Source organism: Harpia harpyja, chromosome 6 (assembly GCF_026419915.1).
Source record: "Harpia harpyja isolate bHarHar1 chromosome 6, bHarHar1 primary haplotype, whole genome shotgun sequence".
Lineage (NCBI taxonomy): Eukaryota > Metazoa > Chordata > Aves > Accipitriformes > Accipitridae > Harpia > Harpia harpyja.
In genome coordinates, this window is record NC_068945.1 from 25950236 (window position 1) to 25968716 (window position 18481).

Consider the following 18481-nt stretch of genomic DNA (forward strand, 5'->3'; position numbering starts at 1 on the left):
TTGGAATCTGGGTAAGAGCCAGTGGGAGTTTGGCAGGCAGTCTGATGAATTTTGGTAGCAATATAGTAGCTTTTCAAGCTTTGATGAACCTCGCACCAGAGTATCTCTAAGAGGTAGCATCTTCATCTTTATACATAGATTTCCCCCAGAAAATCAGTGCCCACAGCACAACGAGCATGCAGGAGTTGCTTGTGCCCGATCCCAATTATTTCCCTTTTTACCGAGTTACTTCATTTTTTTTTGTCCAGAGGATACTCCGGTTATTTTGCAGAAGTACGGTTTCACCGGCGGATAGAGAGACCGGAGGGAAGAGCGTATGTGCCGCGTACGTGCCGTGACGAGCATGACGCAAGGGATGTCCGGCCACGACTGTCACGAGCGGGACGTGCCCGACGAGGTGCCCGCTGAAGCCTGGTGCAGGTCTGCCTGCTCAGATGCCCCCCAGACACCATGATAAAGGTCTCTAATGGTTTGGGGGGAGGAAACCAGCGATGGTAAAGACTGGTTCGTGCAGGAATATTTTGCTTAGGACTGGCTTCGGCCGTGACCCAGACGGGAGCTGCACACCGAGAGTACTGCAGCTGCGCCCGGGTCTTGGAGGCACGGGAACTACGCTGAGGGATTTTTAAAGGAAGGGCATCCCATAGTGCGCATTTGCTGGGTGTTCCCTGTTTCTTTCCAATACCGATCCCACCCAGGGTGATACGTGGGAGTGCAGATGGGTGCGTGGGCCTGGTTTACGGCTGGGCAGAGGCACGGCTGCTTCAGAGCTGCCGTGGCCAGAGAGCGGCTGAGGGGCAGATCGTCCCCCAGGAGCTGAGCTTCGAGGTGGGGTTCAGCCCACTAAACCTCAGAGAAACGTGGGCTTCTCCACTTACTGGGGAGACACGGATGTTCTTCTCACCTCTCATTTGATGGACTGAGTTTTCCTCTGGAGGAAGCCCTCTGGTTCCATCGATGACGGATTGAACTGGAGGATGTGCTTAAATTAGGTGCCTAATTTTTATGTGCCTGTGATAAGAATCCTGTGCCTAACCACATCAAGAACTTTTAAAAATCCTGTTAAGCATTTTCTTGAATCTCCTGATGCCTAAAAATATTTGAAAATCCAGCCCCAGCTATTTCCTTAGCGAAAGATGAGTTTAACCTTCATGTTTAGTGTACTCCAAAATTAAGGCATCGTGACTCATGATGAATCATGAGTACTCTAGGAGATCTCAAAAGTTTTTTCATCGTTTTCGCTGTCTGAAAAGGAGAAAGTTTCGTAGGAAGAGGTAGGCTTCAGGAGCTGTCATGTGGTATGTAAAAACACACCAGGAGGGCAGAAGGCAGTATTCCAAGGTCTGGGAGTTTTTTGTCCTTGCAAATCAAGAGGGTCACATAGAGGTTAAATTCCTGGGTAAACATTTATTTTATTTTCTTCAGCACTGAGGAGTAAAAATAGACAAAATAGAGAACTGCTGTTATTGCCAGAGTGGGTCAGACAGTTCTAGCACAGTCCAGCACAGAAATACATACATACTTATTCATTACTTTAGGCCAGCTCCGCAAATAGCCTGATTTGTGGCTACTTTTTGCAATTATTTTCAGGAAAAAAACTTCCACAGTCTTACAGTAAATAATTCATGAGAGTATTTATCTAAAACTCCTCCTCCACTGGCCCCGTAATTACTTGCTCTTTAAACAATTCCTGTGGTTTGTATACGTGTAACTGATTGTGTCTCAATCGCCTATGACAACATAATACAGGTAATTTTCTTTGGCTGCATTACTCTATCATTACTTTGGCTCTCTGCTTAATATGTCACAGTAATGAATGTATAACAATGCCTAGTAACTTCTCCCCTGCTCTTCTACTAGTTATTTAAAGTGAAGGGAGGGGGGCAGAGACTGAAGTCTAATTAATAATATGTTCATTTCAGCTTTGTAATGAGAAAGAGAAAGGAAAAATATGAAGATGGCTGTTTATTTCTTAAGCCAATATAGCTTCAGTCCACGATTATGGCTGGCAATGTGACTCTATGTGGCTATTTCATTGTGGGTACATAAAAAACAGCAAAGAAAATGAAGTGTAAAAAAACCAGACAAGCAGCAGGAGGAAAACATTTCATCTTGTACACAACTAAATGGGAAAAGAGACAAGCAGGCAACAGATGACAGATGAATGGGCCTATGATGGACTGCATTTTTGTGTCAAAACAGAGCCAACTGTCTAACAGTCATTCAGATGGTAGGAGAGGCACCACACAGCATGATTTCCAGTTCAGCTGGCACTTAGGGGTTTAATTATGTACATGGTAAATATTCTGCGAGGACAATATCCTGGCTTCAGATACAGGCACCCAAAGCCAAGGCTTCTTTCTAGCTCTGCCTCTCCTACTGTTCTTAGTTTTCACTCTGAACTGATATAAAACTGTGCTGTGAATTCCCAGGGATGAGGGAAGCTGTCACAAATGCCACACCACCCTTCCCCATCCCTGCCACACGGAGAACATTAATTCCCCTGTTTGTCCCTCGCAGGGGTCCTGTGCTCTGACATGAGTCCTGCTATCTGACACGAAGTGGTTTGAAAAGACAAATAAGGCTGGCTCAGGGCTAGTTTTTACATTGGCAGGTGGATATAACCTCCACAGTCCACTTGGTTCCTCCTCTTCTCTCTGACCGTCCTGTAGCCTGAGCAATGTAGCTCGGCACAGACATTTTCCTTGCAACTGAATTGACACTGAAAGTGTCAGATAGAACCTAATGATGAGAAGCAAGGATTTCTGACTGGTCAACTTTCAACCTGGAAGGAAAAGCAAGACGCTTTTTGCAAAGCACAGCAAGAAATAATTGCTTATTTATGAATACGTAATATTACAGCGTAACTAGTACTGTATGATTAGTAGTAAATGGCTTTGTTAACTGTATTAGAGCATTCCTGTGCACACAACTGTCATGGGTTGGTAGAAGCCCACTGAATGGCAGATAGAGCAATCACTTCCCATTATCTCTGATTTCTTTCACACTGCCTCCAACTCTGCTTTTGCTGGTGTAAAATCAGCAGTAACTTCACTGAAGTCAATGAAGCTAAACAAGTTGTCCAGTGTTGAGCCAGCATCCCTCCAGCTGACCCAGCCTCACAGAAGGTCTGCCACCCAGAAGGGCTCCTTTGGGGACTTCATCTGTTCATTGTTTTCTACAGAGCAATGTTCAGACCAAGAAGAAAGGGTTGGGTGCAATGTTTGGAAATATTCTGCTTTGGCTATTTCAAGGCTAAGAAGAGCTCTTCTCCTTGACGGCCATAATCACTGTGAGGCTTTGACCAGTGGAAATACTTAACCTGCTGTTAAATCCAAGGTGCTGCTTGTAAGAAACAGGTACCTTTCTAATACAGTTCTAGTCTTTGAGCAAGTAGCCTCAGAGTGGGGATGAAAGGACTGGCTCTGCAAGAGCAGAAAGATGTCATGTCTTCTCCAGGCTGAGTTTCCTTCTGGCTTTTCTTTTTAAGTTTTTAGACATTAGGAAAGTGATGTAGCCTGCAGATTAGGCTGTTCTCAGTGTGTATAGACTGGAGTCATATGCATACCCCTAAGCCCTTGGATTCTGGTTCTGTGGGAAAGATAAATGAAGAGATGGAAGAGAGGGACTGGGGTGCTCTTTGGGGCTCTGTAAATATTTCACCCTTTGCAAAATAAATTTCAGTACTTGAGACCTCACTGGTTTGTTCAATTTAGTGCCTCTTAACAAAGGTGGCAGATCATTTTTCTGTACTGATTTGTTGAGACCATGTTGCTGCTGTGTCCTGACTGATCCTGACAAGAATGCACAGGGACTCTCCTTCAGTAGCTCCTTTCCTTCTTTGCTGATAAGCACCAAAGAAAGGTTCAGGCAGTTGATCATTTGTGTCAATGACCTTCTGGGGTATTCCCCAGCTGTCCAGGCTTGTCCCTCTCGTTATTTGCATGTGTGATCAGAGAGAACATGAGACAGCTGTGGGGCAGAAATGCTGGCTGTAAAAGTACCTCTAGTTCTCTTTCCAAAGACAAGTTTTCCAGAGATGAGGATTTGCCTAGGAATTTACAAAAAAATTCCTCTTCTTTCCCTTGGCAGCATTTTCCTTTCCATTTTAGTAATCAGAATAACAAAATTATCTCCCCCAGTTCACTGATTCCTTCCTTGCCAGACTTTCAGCTTACCTGGAGTTTGATTGACCTGTGAAATGTAAAACTCAAGGAAAGCATTCACTTTCTACCCACGCTCTTTGTTTCATGAGAATAAACTGAACTAACACAAACTGTGACTTTTCCAGTACAAAAATATTTAAGTGGAAAATTTTCATCTGGTTCTACAAAAGCTGGTGACTGCAGACAGGGCCTGCAGCACGTGGGGAGCGATGAGAGGGGCAGGAAGGATGGCTGCCCACCACATGGCCTGGTACCACCTCCTTACACATCCAACTAAGTCTGGCCCTGTGCTTATAACAGGTATTCTTCCTCTTCTGCCCTCGCGGCTAGCTTGCCAAGCTGTTTCTTTCTGGAATAGGGCACGGCTTCTCGCTAACTCCGTTGTGGTCATCAGAGGAAATGGAAGATCCCTTCCGTACTTGTGCAGTTTTCCCATAGCTTTTAGGAACAATTTGAGAAGTTGTCTCTGATTTACAAAGCCCTTCCAGCTGTGGGCTGTGCTTTCCCTTCCTAAAACTCTTCTTGTTCATTACAGCAATTGAGAAAAATCTTGGGGTTTTCTGCATATAATCTCCATATTGGAGATTTGGCTATTCTGGCTGCATGTTACTTTTCCTTGGTGCTCTTAAACCTTGGAATTCGCTTCTCTGCTGGTCTATTAGAAGCAAAATATATTGACTCTCACAGCATGTGGCAATCCCTAAGGGTCACAGGTAAATGCACTTTTAATTGCCCTTCTGTTTGTGTGTGTGGTTGGAGATGCAGGGACAGGAAAGGATATAAAGTACTTGCCAAATAAGTGGTTAATTATTTAGCAATAGCAGAGATGAGCTGAACCAGGAGAAATTGATCTTGCAAGACCTAATTGGAGCTGATTTTTCTAAGGCGAGCGAGCAGCTGCTTGCGACCCCAGGTTATGCAGAGGTCTGTAGGTCTAACTACGATAAGGTAGATATCTGTGCAAGTTTTCCAATGTTTGGGGAGGGAGTAAAGCAGGGAGACCCAGCTCTGCTGTCATTTACCCGGGGCTTCCTCTCAGGACCCTTGCCTGTTCTGTATCCAGAAACATTGCTGCCAGTTTCCCCTACAGCCAGACAGCTGGATAGGATTTCATGATGTATTTCCCTGGTTACAGATTCTTCCTGCTATATACAGTATAAGATGAGACACAGAGAGGGAGCAAGAGGCCTGTATACCTTTAATGGACTCTGCTTTATTACTGAACTGCATTATCCAAGCTTCCCAGATGGAATATGCAATTTCGGTGAGTTCACAACCAATGATTTCTCTTTATTTGTCAGTTGTTTTCCTGCCATGTGATACTAAGAGGGTATGAGGGTTACCAAGGTGTCAGCAGCCAAGGAAATAAATATGCTGATAAAATGACTTATTAGGTTGCAGTAACAGAAACTGTCTAAATTCCTTGCTAACAAAACCTAGTCATGATAAATTACATCCATGCATTTGAAAACACCCCCCATTCCTTAATAATAACCTCTCAGTTGAATCTGTGCAGCACCAGCTATGTTTCAGTTTATGGGAGACTCATGCTATGTCCGTTTGAAGAATTGATGACCCTCTGTAGCTGTTTCAAATCCAATTTGTCCCACACACTGTGAGATAAAGATTTTCAATTGCGTTGAGCGTTAACCCAGAGAGTGCTGAACTTCTGCAGCCCTCTCACAAAATGAGAGCTGAAGAGGGAAGGGGTGTAGAGCTCTGTCTGTTGGGAGCAGAGTGGAGATGCAGAAACATGAACACTGTAGAAGCGCTGAGTACAGATTTTGATACTGTCCTTACAAATCACACGTTAAAAGGAAATCATAAGTGTACCTACTACCCTATAGGAAATGCTGATGGTTTAGAAGTTCAGGATATCCTGAGGCAGAACACATTACTTGAAGTATAGAGAATATGTGCAAGGGAGCTCCCAACATACAATTACTAGAGCTTGCCAAAGGATAAAGGGAATCTTCCAGTACATGGAAACTTCTTTAGAAGGGTTTTAACCCCCTCTTTGGTGGCTTAAACAGAAGAGCCTAGACTAAGACACGCAGTTGTACCTGTGGCTTTTGGTTATCACAGAATCACAGAATGGCTGAATTTGGAAGTGACTTCTGGAGGTCGTCTTGTCCAATGCCCCTGTTCAAGCAGGACCACCTAGATCAGGTTCCCCAGGACCATGTCCAGACAGCTCCAAGGATGGAGACTCCACAGTCTCCCTGGGCAACCTGTGCCAGTGCTCGGTCACCCTCCCAGTAAAAAAGTGTTTCCTGATGTTCAGAGGGACCCTCCTGTGTTTCAGTTTGTGCCCATTGCGCCTTGCCCTGTCACTGGGCACCACTGAAAAGAGCCTGGCTCCACTTTCTTTGCACCCTCCCTTCAGGTATTTGTATACATTGCTGAGATGCCTTCTGAGCCTTCTCTTCTTCAGGCTGAACCGTCCCAGCTGTCTCAGTGTTTCCTACTGTGTGAGGTGCTCGAGTCCCTTAATCATCTTAGCAGACTTCACCGGACTCCCTCCAGTGTGTCCATGTCTCTCTTGCACTGAGGAGCCCAGAACTGGACCCAGCACTCCAGGTGTGGCCTCACCAGTGCTGAGCAGAGGGGAAGGATCACCTCCCTTGACCTGCTGGCAACATTCCTCCTAATACAGCCCAGGATACCATTAGCCGCCTTTGCCACAAGGACACATTGCTGGCTCATGTTCAACCTGGTGTCCATCAGGACCCCCAGGTCCTTTTCTGCCACGCTGCTTTGCAGCCAGGCCCTCCCCAGCATTTACTGGTGCCTGTGGTCCCTTGTAGAACTTCATGAGGTTCCTGTCAGACCATTTCTCCAGCCTCTTGAGGTAGCTCTGGATGGCAGCACGACCCTCTGGTGTATCAGCCACTCCTCCCAGTTTTGTGTCACCTGCAAATTTGCTGAGGGTACACTCCGCCCCATCATCCAGATCATTATTGAAGATGTTAAACAGGATCAGACCCAATATTGACCCCTAGGGGCCACGGCTAGTTACTGGCCTCCAGCTAGACTTTGTGCCACTGATCAGCACCCTCTGGTCCCAGCTATTCAGCCAGTGTTCAATCCAACTCACTGTCTGCTCATCCAGCCCATACTTCAACAGTTTGTCTCTCTTATGGCAGACAGTGTTGAAAGCCTTACTGAAGCCTAGGTAGACCATACCCACTACTCCTCCCTCATCTACTACTACTCCCTCATCAGTTGTTTCATCACAGAAGTTTATCAGGTTGATCAGGCACCAAGTTTGGTACCTTCTGAACACTGAACTAGAAATGACTTAAGTAGAACAGATTTGCAGAGAGCATCTGCTTAACACTTTCTGCAAGTCAGTCTTTTATAGGTATCTAAGATTGTGCACTTAAACTAAGCAGTTTAAATTTTATCTTAAATGAAGCTGGAAGCAAATAGCAATTCAAGACCTATGTCTGATTACACCAGACAACATCTTTACTTTTATGTTTAATGATCAGGGGAAGAAAAGAGCTGTTTAAGAAAAATCCCTCAATTTATAGTTTTCCTTATTAGCACAGATCTATAATATCTACCTATACAGACTGAAAATTATGCCTTTCTGTGTGCTATTAAGTGCTGATTCTTAAGTGTTAGAGATCTATTTCACCTCTACTTGAGGTCTGATTTAATTATTTAGCGTTCTGTAAAGGCCCAGTTCCAGCTCCTCCATAAGTCATTGGAAATGTTCCCTTGATCTCAGCGTGTAGGTCCCTACGAGCACTGCTGAGGCTGAACACTCAGCCTCTAGAAGGAGGAATTACTGCCTGCTGCATCTTGCTGAAGCTCTCCCAGCCACCCCAGGTGAGTCGCCACAGCCCCTCTGCAAGGAGCAGTTGGTCTGGTGAGGAAAGCAAGGAAGACAGACCCACAGAGGAGGAACCTCTCCCTCTGTCGTGGCAATATTTTAATTAGTCTTTTAACTGAGTAACACTATAGGCTGCAAGAACCTGGGGTTTTGGTAACATCCATCCTTCAGCCACATAGGTCTCCTGTATCTGTCAAACCCTTTAACCACCTGCCGGCAACATTTGAGAAGGACTGTGAATAACACTCAAGCTTCTGTTTATACTTCCATATGACCTTCTCCAGATGAAACCCCTTCAACATGGGGAGAGTCTACTATGTCCCGACTCTGAAGAGAGATCAGATCAGCACTGTGTTTCCCCTGTATTCAGAGCCCTGCTACTGACCCTGGAAGACTGTCAGGATTGAGTGATATCCTCTAAGAAAAAAGGAGGATAGAAAAGGATGGGCTTCAAAGTTTAAAGGAAAACTTAAATCTTCAAACAGATCTTCAATGCCTGGCTGCCGCCTTATCTAGAACTGCAAGATGAACCAGTAGGATGCAAATATGAGGGAGGACACTATAGCAGATGGCAAAGCTCATTTTATTCACACCAAAGAAAACCCAAAGACGAAGACACCGACTGTTTTAGACTAGTGTGATTATGTCTATATGCATATGGGATTATCTGTACGAATGCACTGTAGAGCTGTAGTCACAAATTCATGGGTTTTTGAGATGAAAGGTTGAAGTTTTTTAGAACTGGAAGCATGTTGTTGTATGGAGTTTCTGCAAAGTCAGTTGATAATATATGAGATAGATACAGTAAGTTCTACAGGTTTTGCGTGTGTGATTTGGGCATTGAAACATCAGTCCAGAACCAAAACCCACTTCAATACATCTAAAATTTTAAGTAGCTTCTTAATATATCTATTCTGGAAAGCACTTAATCGTGCACTTACATTTATGCACATGTTTAAGTCCTATTGATTTTAAAATGGAATTTAAGCACATACCTAAATGCTTCACTGATTTGTGATATGGAGGAACAAAAGAATTGCATAGTGGAACAGATTAAAGGACCATCTAATAAGGTATCCAATACCCATCAATGCCCAATAATGCATTTTACTTTTTAGAGCTATACCATGAAGAATTTTCTTCCTGACCTCAGCAGGTAACCATGCCCTGAAGCATGAGGATTGATAGCCCTTGTAATTGTATTTAGCTAGTGTCCTTGCAGATGTTCTTTTTATTTATATAAATGCTGAATCATTTCTTGAACCTGGAGAGCCATCCCTCTCAATCTCTGGAGCAGTGAATATCATGGTTTAATTATACTTTTTGTAAACAACATTACCTTTCACCCACTCACAATATGTTGCTTTGTAATTTCATTCAATGGCCGCCAATTTATTTTTTATTACCAAAAAGGCGGACTAGCAGTGCTTTCTCGGCCTTCCTTTTGCCATTCATAATTCTCTATACCTTTATCGTAGCTGCCTTTAGTTCTCAAATTATTATTTTCCTTCTTCTGAAGTGTCCTAAAGTGAACTACCTCACTCACAGGGAAAATAAATTTCTCGGAGCTCTCCTAATCACCTGGTCTCAGGACTCAGTCACAGCTTTGGCATAAACTCCAGCTCAGGAGCAATGCATGCAGGAGGAGACCAAGACCTTGGCAACATCCCAGGGTATGTACATGCTGTCAGCTAAGCTGTCACCCCTGCCCTCTTTCCAAACCAGCATTGCCGATCATCCACGTCTGCAGACCTGCACGAAGAGGCTGACACCGTGCTTTGCAGAGAAGCCCCAGGCATGCTCAGCACCTCAGTGTGTGCCCAGGCTCTTCTTCAGGGGATTTAAGTGCATGAAGTATGATCCAGGCCCATCAACGGCTCTTCTGCTCCTAAACATATTTGATCCTTTGAGCTCCCATGAAACCATAGCTAAAAGCTATTATCATAGGCAGAAAGCAAATGGCTCAAAGGGATCAGTGCGTTCATGGCCTGCTCCTTTGTCTTGCTATGCACACACAACCTCAGAAAGTCACAACCTGGTTGTTGCTTCTAGCAAGGGAGTAACCAGAAGCAGGCATTTCCTTGCAATAGCATCTTCTGCACCAGGCTCAGACAGCTTGGATATTGTGTGGCAGGAAGCAATAAAATCTCTGTCTGTACTTCCATCTTCCTTGCATGGAGAGGGAAATAGCAGCCCTTTGTTGTCAATTATTCTACACTGCGTTGCTGTGAGCAGGTGGCACAGAGTAATAAAAGGACACCATTTCTTTCCTATCTCATTTCTTTGTGAGCGTGGAAAATGACCATGTCTTCGCCTGAGGCTGATTTCTGACATCATTCTCTCATACCTGTTATTACACATGTTGGTTCACTGAAATCAGTGGAGACCTCACTTCATGGAGACATCTAAAATTCTCTGTGAGAGGTTATCTGAAGCTGGCCCCACGTGGGATCATTGTGCAATGAAGGTGCAAAAAGGCAGGAGGATGGGAAAGAAGGAAGAAGTCGGATCATCAGATCCCACAGCAACATGAGGCATTTCTGATTCTTTATTCACTTCCTTCAGTTTTTAAAACAGTGGATAACCTGTAAAACAAGACCGTCCTGCTTGATACCACTATCATGATTCTGATGGGTCTTAGTGGAAAGGTTGGGATACAGAAATACTGACAGCCTGGAGAACCTGGTTGCAAAAGGCTCCAGTGATGGAGGGAGCTGCTTGCATGCAAGGAGAAGAGACAGGCTGATGCTACTTGGGGAGCAACAAAATCAGAGCAGGGATCGCTAATGAAGTCTGGTCAAGGACACTGGATGCGAGGATAACCTCTTCACAGTGGAGGGGATGAATGAGACAAGCACAAGAGAGGAATGAGCTGAGACACCGGGAAACAGATCTGGGGGAAAACAGCAAGATTCAGGCACAAAATAGGTGGGAAAGGCAAAAAAAAAAAAGTGAAGATGGCAATGGGGATACCAGGTTACAGGTCAAGCCAACAGGGAAGAAACTGATTCAGAAAGGAGAAAGGAAAAGCTTATAAAAGGGGAAATAAGTATCTTCTTTCTGCTATGTCCAATATGACCAAATTAAATAATCTTAGGCATTTCTAATCTTCCTTTCAGTGGAAACTCTCCAAGGCTTCCCCGGCCTCTGCAGGCAATCACTTTAGGCTCTGGAGCATGAGATATGATTACCATTATAATTATCTTAGCTTGTATAGATACAAATTTACTAATGGTCGTAAAATTATCCAGTGTGGGCTCTTTTTCCCTTCCTTTTAGCCAGCCTCTGCATTAGTGTCCTTAACTTCCTAGGGCTGTGAATTTCTGAAGGGGAGTACATGCTGCACAAGTCAGTCTGCTCCTCAGATTTGTTCTAAATATACAGCCTTTTACAATCCCCAGCCCACAGCTTCCCTTGGGTTTCTAAAGGATTTCGAATAATGAAAAGTGAATTGGGAAATGAACTATTGTTATGGGTGAATTTTATCAGATAGTTTTATGGAAATTGGTGGATTATTTATATATACTGTAATTGTAACACGATTCACTAAATACATTTGAACACTAAATGTACTGCTTATTAATTTACATTTTAAGAGTCCCCTTGTTCTTGCATTATGTGACAATATAAAAAGCACAGACTGATTAGTTTTCACTATTTCTCATATAATTATGAATACCTCAATCAAGTCTCTTCTAGCTCCTTTTTCCTCTCAGGCAAAATACAATAGGGTCCTTAAAATTTTCAGGTTTTACTTTTGACAAGTAGATAAGATTGCCTCATTATCTGAAATATTTCCCTGTACTTCCCTAAATTGTTACTGGAACTATCAACACGTTATTTAACTGCACAGGCTTGCTTCGCTACCCAAGGCATCCAAATAGGTTTAATGGCCACTTATGCCTGTGTGGGGTAATTACCACAATGCCACCTCACTCCTCACTTCACTCTGCAGGTCTTTGATTCAACAAGATATGCAACCTTGTGCCTGATTTGGGAAACAGCCCAGCTGAAGCCAGTGGGTTTCTTCAAATGATTTTGATTGGTGATGTCCTGGTTTTGGCTGGGATAAAGTTAATTGTCTTCCTAGTAGCTGGTATAGTGTTATGTTTTGGGTTCAGTATGAGAAGAATGTTGATAACACACTGATGTTTTCAGTTGTTGCTAAGTAATGTTTAGTCTAAAGTCAAGGATTTTTCAGCTTCTCATGCCCAGCCAGCAAGAAGGCTGGAGGGGCACAAGGAGTTGGGAAGGGACACAGCCAGGACAGCTGACCCAGACTGGCCAAAGGGGTATTCCATACCATGGGATGTCATGCCCAGTATATAAACTGGGGGGAGTTGGCTGGGGTGGGGGCGGTGGGGGGAGTGGATCGCTGCTTGGGAACTAACTGGGCATCGGTCGGCGAGTGGTGAGCAATTGCATTGTGCATCACTTGGTTTGTATATTCCATTTCTTTTAATTATTATTATTGTCATTTTATTATTGTTATTATTATCATTATTAGTTTCTTCCTTTCTGTTCTATTAAACTGTTCTTATCTCAGCCCATGAGTTTTATTTTTTTCCCCGATTCTCTCCCCCATCCCACTGGGTGTGGGGGGGAGTAAACTAGCGGCTGCGTGGTGCTTAGTTGCTGGTTGGGGTTAAACCACTACAGGTGAAAGGTTAAGCTCTACATTGGAAGGCCTAAATGACTCCACAAAAATGGCAGGCAAGCTTTTGGTGGGCAGTTCTTTGGGGTAGAGGCTGTCTTTTAGCCTGTGTTCCTATGGTTGGGATGCAGCTAGTGCTGCTGACACCACTACAAATATCATGATCTGAGAGTAGCAGGATTAGTAAAGCCCTGTTCTGCCTGCATTTATACCCCTGCTCCTATGCATCCCTCCAATTCCTAGACAATGTCATTGTTTGCAGGGCTTTCCATAGTATGCCCACCTCTTTGGCTGCATCATGGGACTCGCATCCCCCTCCCACGTCCCTAAATTGGCAGCTAGGCAGATGGAAGATTGTTCTGCAGCAGACCTGCATGGGTTGAGCAAAGCACATAACTGTAGAGCTCACTTTGAAACTTTTCCTTCTATGTTGACATTGATTTGGATCCCCTTCCTCTATCCAGCCCCAATTCTTACAAAGGCATAGGAGTCTCATATCTCTGAAACCTCCTTAAAGGTTGGTTGAAATTAGGCAATGAGTTAAAGCTACGCAGGGAAGGAGGTTGGGAAGCATCAGGCAGAACGACAATTTCATAAGGCTTGTTTCTTCAGGAAATGAGGATAATTAATAAATAAATAATCGAGAGTCAGGCTGCAGGTCTCTGTGATTATATGAGCAAGATTAATTTACTTTTTTCCCCATAATAACACTCATTGTAAGAGCCTTGCTGTGGGCTTCTTAGATGGCTAGAAGTATTTCATAAACCTGTCTATCATAAGAATACAAAAGGTAGTTAACCTGGCAACTCTTGGATTTCTCTTTGCTATTTCCATGCTATTTCCCTCCAAACTCCTGTAGCAAGGAAGTTCAGTTCTGGGGAGTGGAAATAAACAGGGTATGCGCTGCCCAGCAGGCAGGAGAGATCGATGGTCTTTCACAGGCCTGTGATTCACACTGTGAGTCGAATGCCACGTGCTGGATCAACAATCTCTCCTCCTTTCTCAGCAGAGGCTTATTCCCTTTGCTCCATGGAGACTCTCTGGGGTGGTAATGAGAAAATATTATTCCTGGCATGATACAGCAGATTACCGCTGAGGGAACTCCACCATCAGGTTAGAGAAAATGCTCCAGGTGAGAATGGGCGCAGCTGGGGAACCGGCTGTGATGTCCTGCAGGGCAGATGGAGACTGTAGGTCCCCTTCTGCTTTTGGCTTTGTCCTGATCTCAACCGCTCTTGCAAATGCCTGTGTGGACAGAGGAGGCCAGTTTCCACCATGATCCTCATTAAAGTTGAAACTCCAACTGTAGCAGCTAGGCTGCAAAGGGCTAAAGCTATAGCACCGGCCACCTGTGCCTGCTAAGTAGGTCTTTGCTGCTTTCCTCCTTCCCTCTGCTAATGCTTTCAGAAGAGAAGGCTGTGTGTGTGTGTACAAGAGAGATGGACACCTTGAGCTGGACTCTTCCCTGCTGCTGACACCACACTTCTACCTCAGCAAGATGCTGCCCTGGCAGGAGCTGCCAGACTTCCAGCGAAGCATCATCCGTCAGGTGGAGCATTAAGCTGCTCACTATGGAAGCCAAGCCTATTAAAATACAATCCATCTCAGGGATATAGTGAGAGATGCATTGACCAGTCTCAACATTAAGAGCAGCAGCAGACTTCCTGCACTCAGCATTTCCACCTGAAAACAAGCTTGCTAAATGATTCCTTTGCATGCTCCTTAGCTTGCATTGACAGGCCTCCCAGGCTGGTGTGTTTACTGTATCTCCTGGCTGCATCCTTAGTCAATTTCTCTTTTTGTCATAAAAGAAATAAAAGTTTACCAAACAGATGAATAATTCTGATTGACTACAAATGGCTGGATCCCAGAGGTGTCCCTGTGGTGCAGTTATCCACTCCCCCTTTGCTATAACAGAAAGGCATCTCTTTATATTTGTCAGGTGATGATACTGCAGTAATTTAGTGCTCTGCAGGCAAATACCATGGCTCTGCCCGACCCACCTCCATCCAACCTACCGTAGTGGCACACCTCACAGCTGGGACCACAGGGCAAAATATTATAAGGAATTTCCCCACACTATTTGGTGGGCAAACCAGCAATCCCTACCCTGGATTAACCCAGGGAACCCATCCCTGAAGCTGCTGAGTCTCTTAAAGCCCAGGATACGTACTTACGGACACAGTAGCTAGGTTTCAGCACTTGCATTTTTAGCAATGCTGCTGTGCCAGAGTGGTGCTGCTTGCAGCTCTCACTGTGCTCCTGGTCAGCAGCTCTCTAGCAAGCCAAAGGCTTTATGAGCACTAGATAACCACAGCCTGGCTTCCAGTTTCCATTCCCCCATCAGAAGTTGATTGCCTTTTTAACCACACAAAGGTAGCAGTGCTGGCTCCTCCATCCTCTCTTATCAGCTGTTAACAAATCTACTGGAGAAAGCTGTTACTGATGTCTCTGCTGGAGTGAAAGCTTCATGTGAGGACCAACTTATCTTCCTGCATGCTCAGATCCTTCTTTTTCTCTTCTTGTCTTTCATAGGAGGTGTGTGTACACAAATCAGTGGAGTGCAGGGCAAGCACTTTCTAAGCCAGTATCAGATTTGGAAGTGGCAGGAGAGAGCTGGGGACAGCTGAGAAGCTGGCCACTCAGCCTGGGAATGGTGGACTCGATGATCTTGAAGGTCTTTTCCAACCTAAATGATTCTATGATTCTATGGTGCTGGGCACATCTGGCTATCCTGTTGCAGGGACTTGAGCAGGTGTGAACATGGTTCTCATGTCTGTCTCTATGTCAGAAGGGAGCGATTTGGGCCATCATAAGAACACAGATATGGCGTTACAAAGCCATACTTCAAGCAAGAGGAATTTTTCGTTTGTATAGTATGTGGTTCTGCAAGCACATTGCTACAGAAGGTACGTTTACACTGCTGATATTGGTGTGCTGGTGGTGTTGGGTAGAGATATCAGAGTGACCATTACTAGGGAAACTAGCTTGTGGCAGAAAAGTCTAGCCACAGATAATAGAGTTCAGAGCATGATTATTTACCCTGTTTCTTGTAGCACAGATCTCAGGACCTCACCTGGCAGATGCCAGGGCCCTGTGCCCTCAAACACAGGAATTTAATAGCTACCTCTTGCGACAGCATGTATGTCTCTTCACGCGTCAGCAGGAGTGTTACCTATGGCCACTGCACATCCTGCCTATAGCTCCAAGCTTTGGTGATATGGGTTTGATCTGCTATCAAGCTAGACATACGAGCTTATGCTGTTTCAGCTATAAGGCTAGACTATGTCTTCCTTCCACTGGGCCTGAATGTGTGCTCTGCATCTCCATTTATTACAAAATGGAATAGATCTGAGGGAGATTCACCGCCGTGCTTCAGTGAAAAGGACATTCCCAAAGGAAATTCATTTCAGGGACGTTCTCCATCCCCTCCTCAGATCAGGAGGTTCAGTCCAGCCCTTACCTCTAAGCTACAGGGTATCCAGGAATTACACTCCCTCATAGCCTCTTCTGGATCTGCTTCCTTTATAAGGAAATATATTTAAATATTCTCTGGGAGAGAATAACTCTCTGTTGTGGAAGCCAGGAGAAATTGGAGTGTCAGTTTCTGCTTCAGTGAGTTTTTATACAAAGCTCAGAAAAAAGAGAAAAACAGAGAAAGAGAAAAACAAAACACAGTATAAGGTGAAAAGCATGAAAACAGCCTATGTATAGGAACAATGTAGGAGTCATTAGATCAGTCCCATGCCCTACAGTATAAGTCCATGTGGCATCTTTACCACATCATTTCCCCTTCCCCACCTTTCTGCTAAACCTCATTCAGGCAGAGGCCAAAGCTTGGAGCTCTCCTTTGGCAAGTACTGTCTTGTCTCACCAGAATCATCCTGGGATCCCCCTCATGCCCACCGGTGCCTGATGCTGGAGCAGGGCCCTCGCACAAGGATGGAGGAGGTCCTTCTCACTCCAGTTTCACTCACCCGTTTTAGTTAAGGTGGGTCCCCAAAAGCCACATCAGACATCTCCACACTCAAGGACTTCACAGACAAAGCTCTCTTTCCCAGACCTGCACTGGGAAAAGGGAGAGAGAACTGAAAAAAGGACCTAGGGCAAACCCAACTGTTCCTCTTTGCAGCTGGAAAAGCCTGCCAGGATACAAAGGCTGAGCGAAGCAGCTGCCCTGGTGTCCAGCGCAGGGTATATCCCTGAAGTGCCCTCGGAGATGACAGTCCTGGTCTTTATCAGCTCTTTCAGATTTCCTTGTACTCAACTACACACGTGTGTGTGCTGTCTCTGTCATAAAAAGCAGGATTAATTTCAGTAAAGATGGTCACAGAGCCAGAATTCAGCATTTAACTTCTTCTTCCATTCTCCCAAAGAAAATGTTTGGAGTTACCTTGGGGCTTTAATTAAAAACCCTAATTAAAAGGGTTTATGCAAATTCAGGAGGAGCAGAGATTCTCTCCCCTCCCCCCAAATGCTTATTCCAGCTTTTAATTTTGGGAAATTTTAATCTTTAGATTTTTTTGTTCTTTATGCATGTTTAGTACATTTTCGCAAGAATCCTTTTGTCTAATTATTCAGAAAAGTAGGCCGTGTTTCTTCTTAAAAATCCCACGGACCCCAAATTAACTCTAGAATGTTGTAGGAGGTTAAATTTAATACCATCCTTCTGACTTGCATCGATTGGCAATGCAGCTATTTCTGCTGTACATTTTCCTTCTTTTCAATGTCATTATTATTTGTTTTTTGTAATGTGGGAGGATCTATCCATCCTACCTAATTCTGAACTAGGACTCCACTGTGCTCAGTGTTGTACAAACACAAAAGAAAACCACGGTTCTTACCCCGAGCGTGCAGGGTTGTGAGACAGCGATGAAGCGCTCAGTAACAACGGCCGAAGCACTCGCAGCAGCTGCTGTGCCAGAGTCAAGGATTTTGGGGGTGTCACAGCACTGATGGCCTTAATGTGATTTTGGAGGAAAATAATGTAAAGGTAACTGTGGATTTTAATGGGAACCGATTGAAAGTTGAAGGTTCCGTGCAGGGAAATGTGCAAAGGTGTTTATCAGAAATGGTAACATAGGCAGAAAAAACGCAGTGTCACTGAAAGAACAGAGACAGTTACCTACCATGCTGCCCTTTTCACTTTTACTCTGCTACTGCTGAAGGGAGTTTTCTTCCTCTGATTAGCTCAGGCATGTTGTTATTATTTCAAGACTTGCCATGAGGATGCAACACCAGCACATTATGAATCTGACACATTATCTGAGCCAGTATGAATAAGATAAATCTCAATATCTAGACGACAAAATCACTGCTAGCAGCAACAGCTGATTCACATAGAAAGTTTTTCTATACCAAAGAGTCAGCACAGGCACAGCAAAATCCCATTTAAAGCCTTGGATTATATAGATGAAGTACAACTAGGAAAAAGGCCTTAAATTGTAGTCCTGGTCTAGGTAATTTTCATGCAAGTGTGTATAATTTTGAAGATATGAGATCTCTGGTCTCCCAGTGCCCCAACATGTACACTGCTTTCCTTGCTGATAAGCTGCAAAGCTACTCCAATACCGCAGACAGCAGAGAGAATGGCTGTATTTATATCCTGCTGGAGTAGTTCTTCAGTGGTTGTGGGAACGCCTGCGAAATTTGCAGGTCAGCAATTCACAGTAATGAGTAGATGGAAACTGTAAATCACTTCCCACACTCAAGTTATGTGATCTGCCCTCCACAAGAGTTAATAATCAGATCTGTTAAAAAAAAAAACAACCAAACAAAAACCAACAACACTACAAGGGCTTTTTCCTTCACAGCTGCTTT

General features: G+C 44.3%; 1 long non-coding RNA gene across 1 annotated transcript in view; it reads left to right on the forward strand.

Moving 5' to 3' along the window:
- LOC128143119 (uncharacterized) overlaps positions 1 to 4667 on the forward strand; it is a 30763-nt gene extending 26096 nt beyond the window's left edge. Inside the window, exon 8 of the long non-coding RNA XR_008235628.1 lies at positions 249 to 4667. This is a non-coding gene — a long non-coding RNA (uncharacterized LOC128143119). The remainder of the gene's footprint in view (positions 1 to 248) is intronic.
- The last annotated feature ends 13814 nt before the right edge of the window (positions 4668 to 18481 follow it).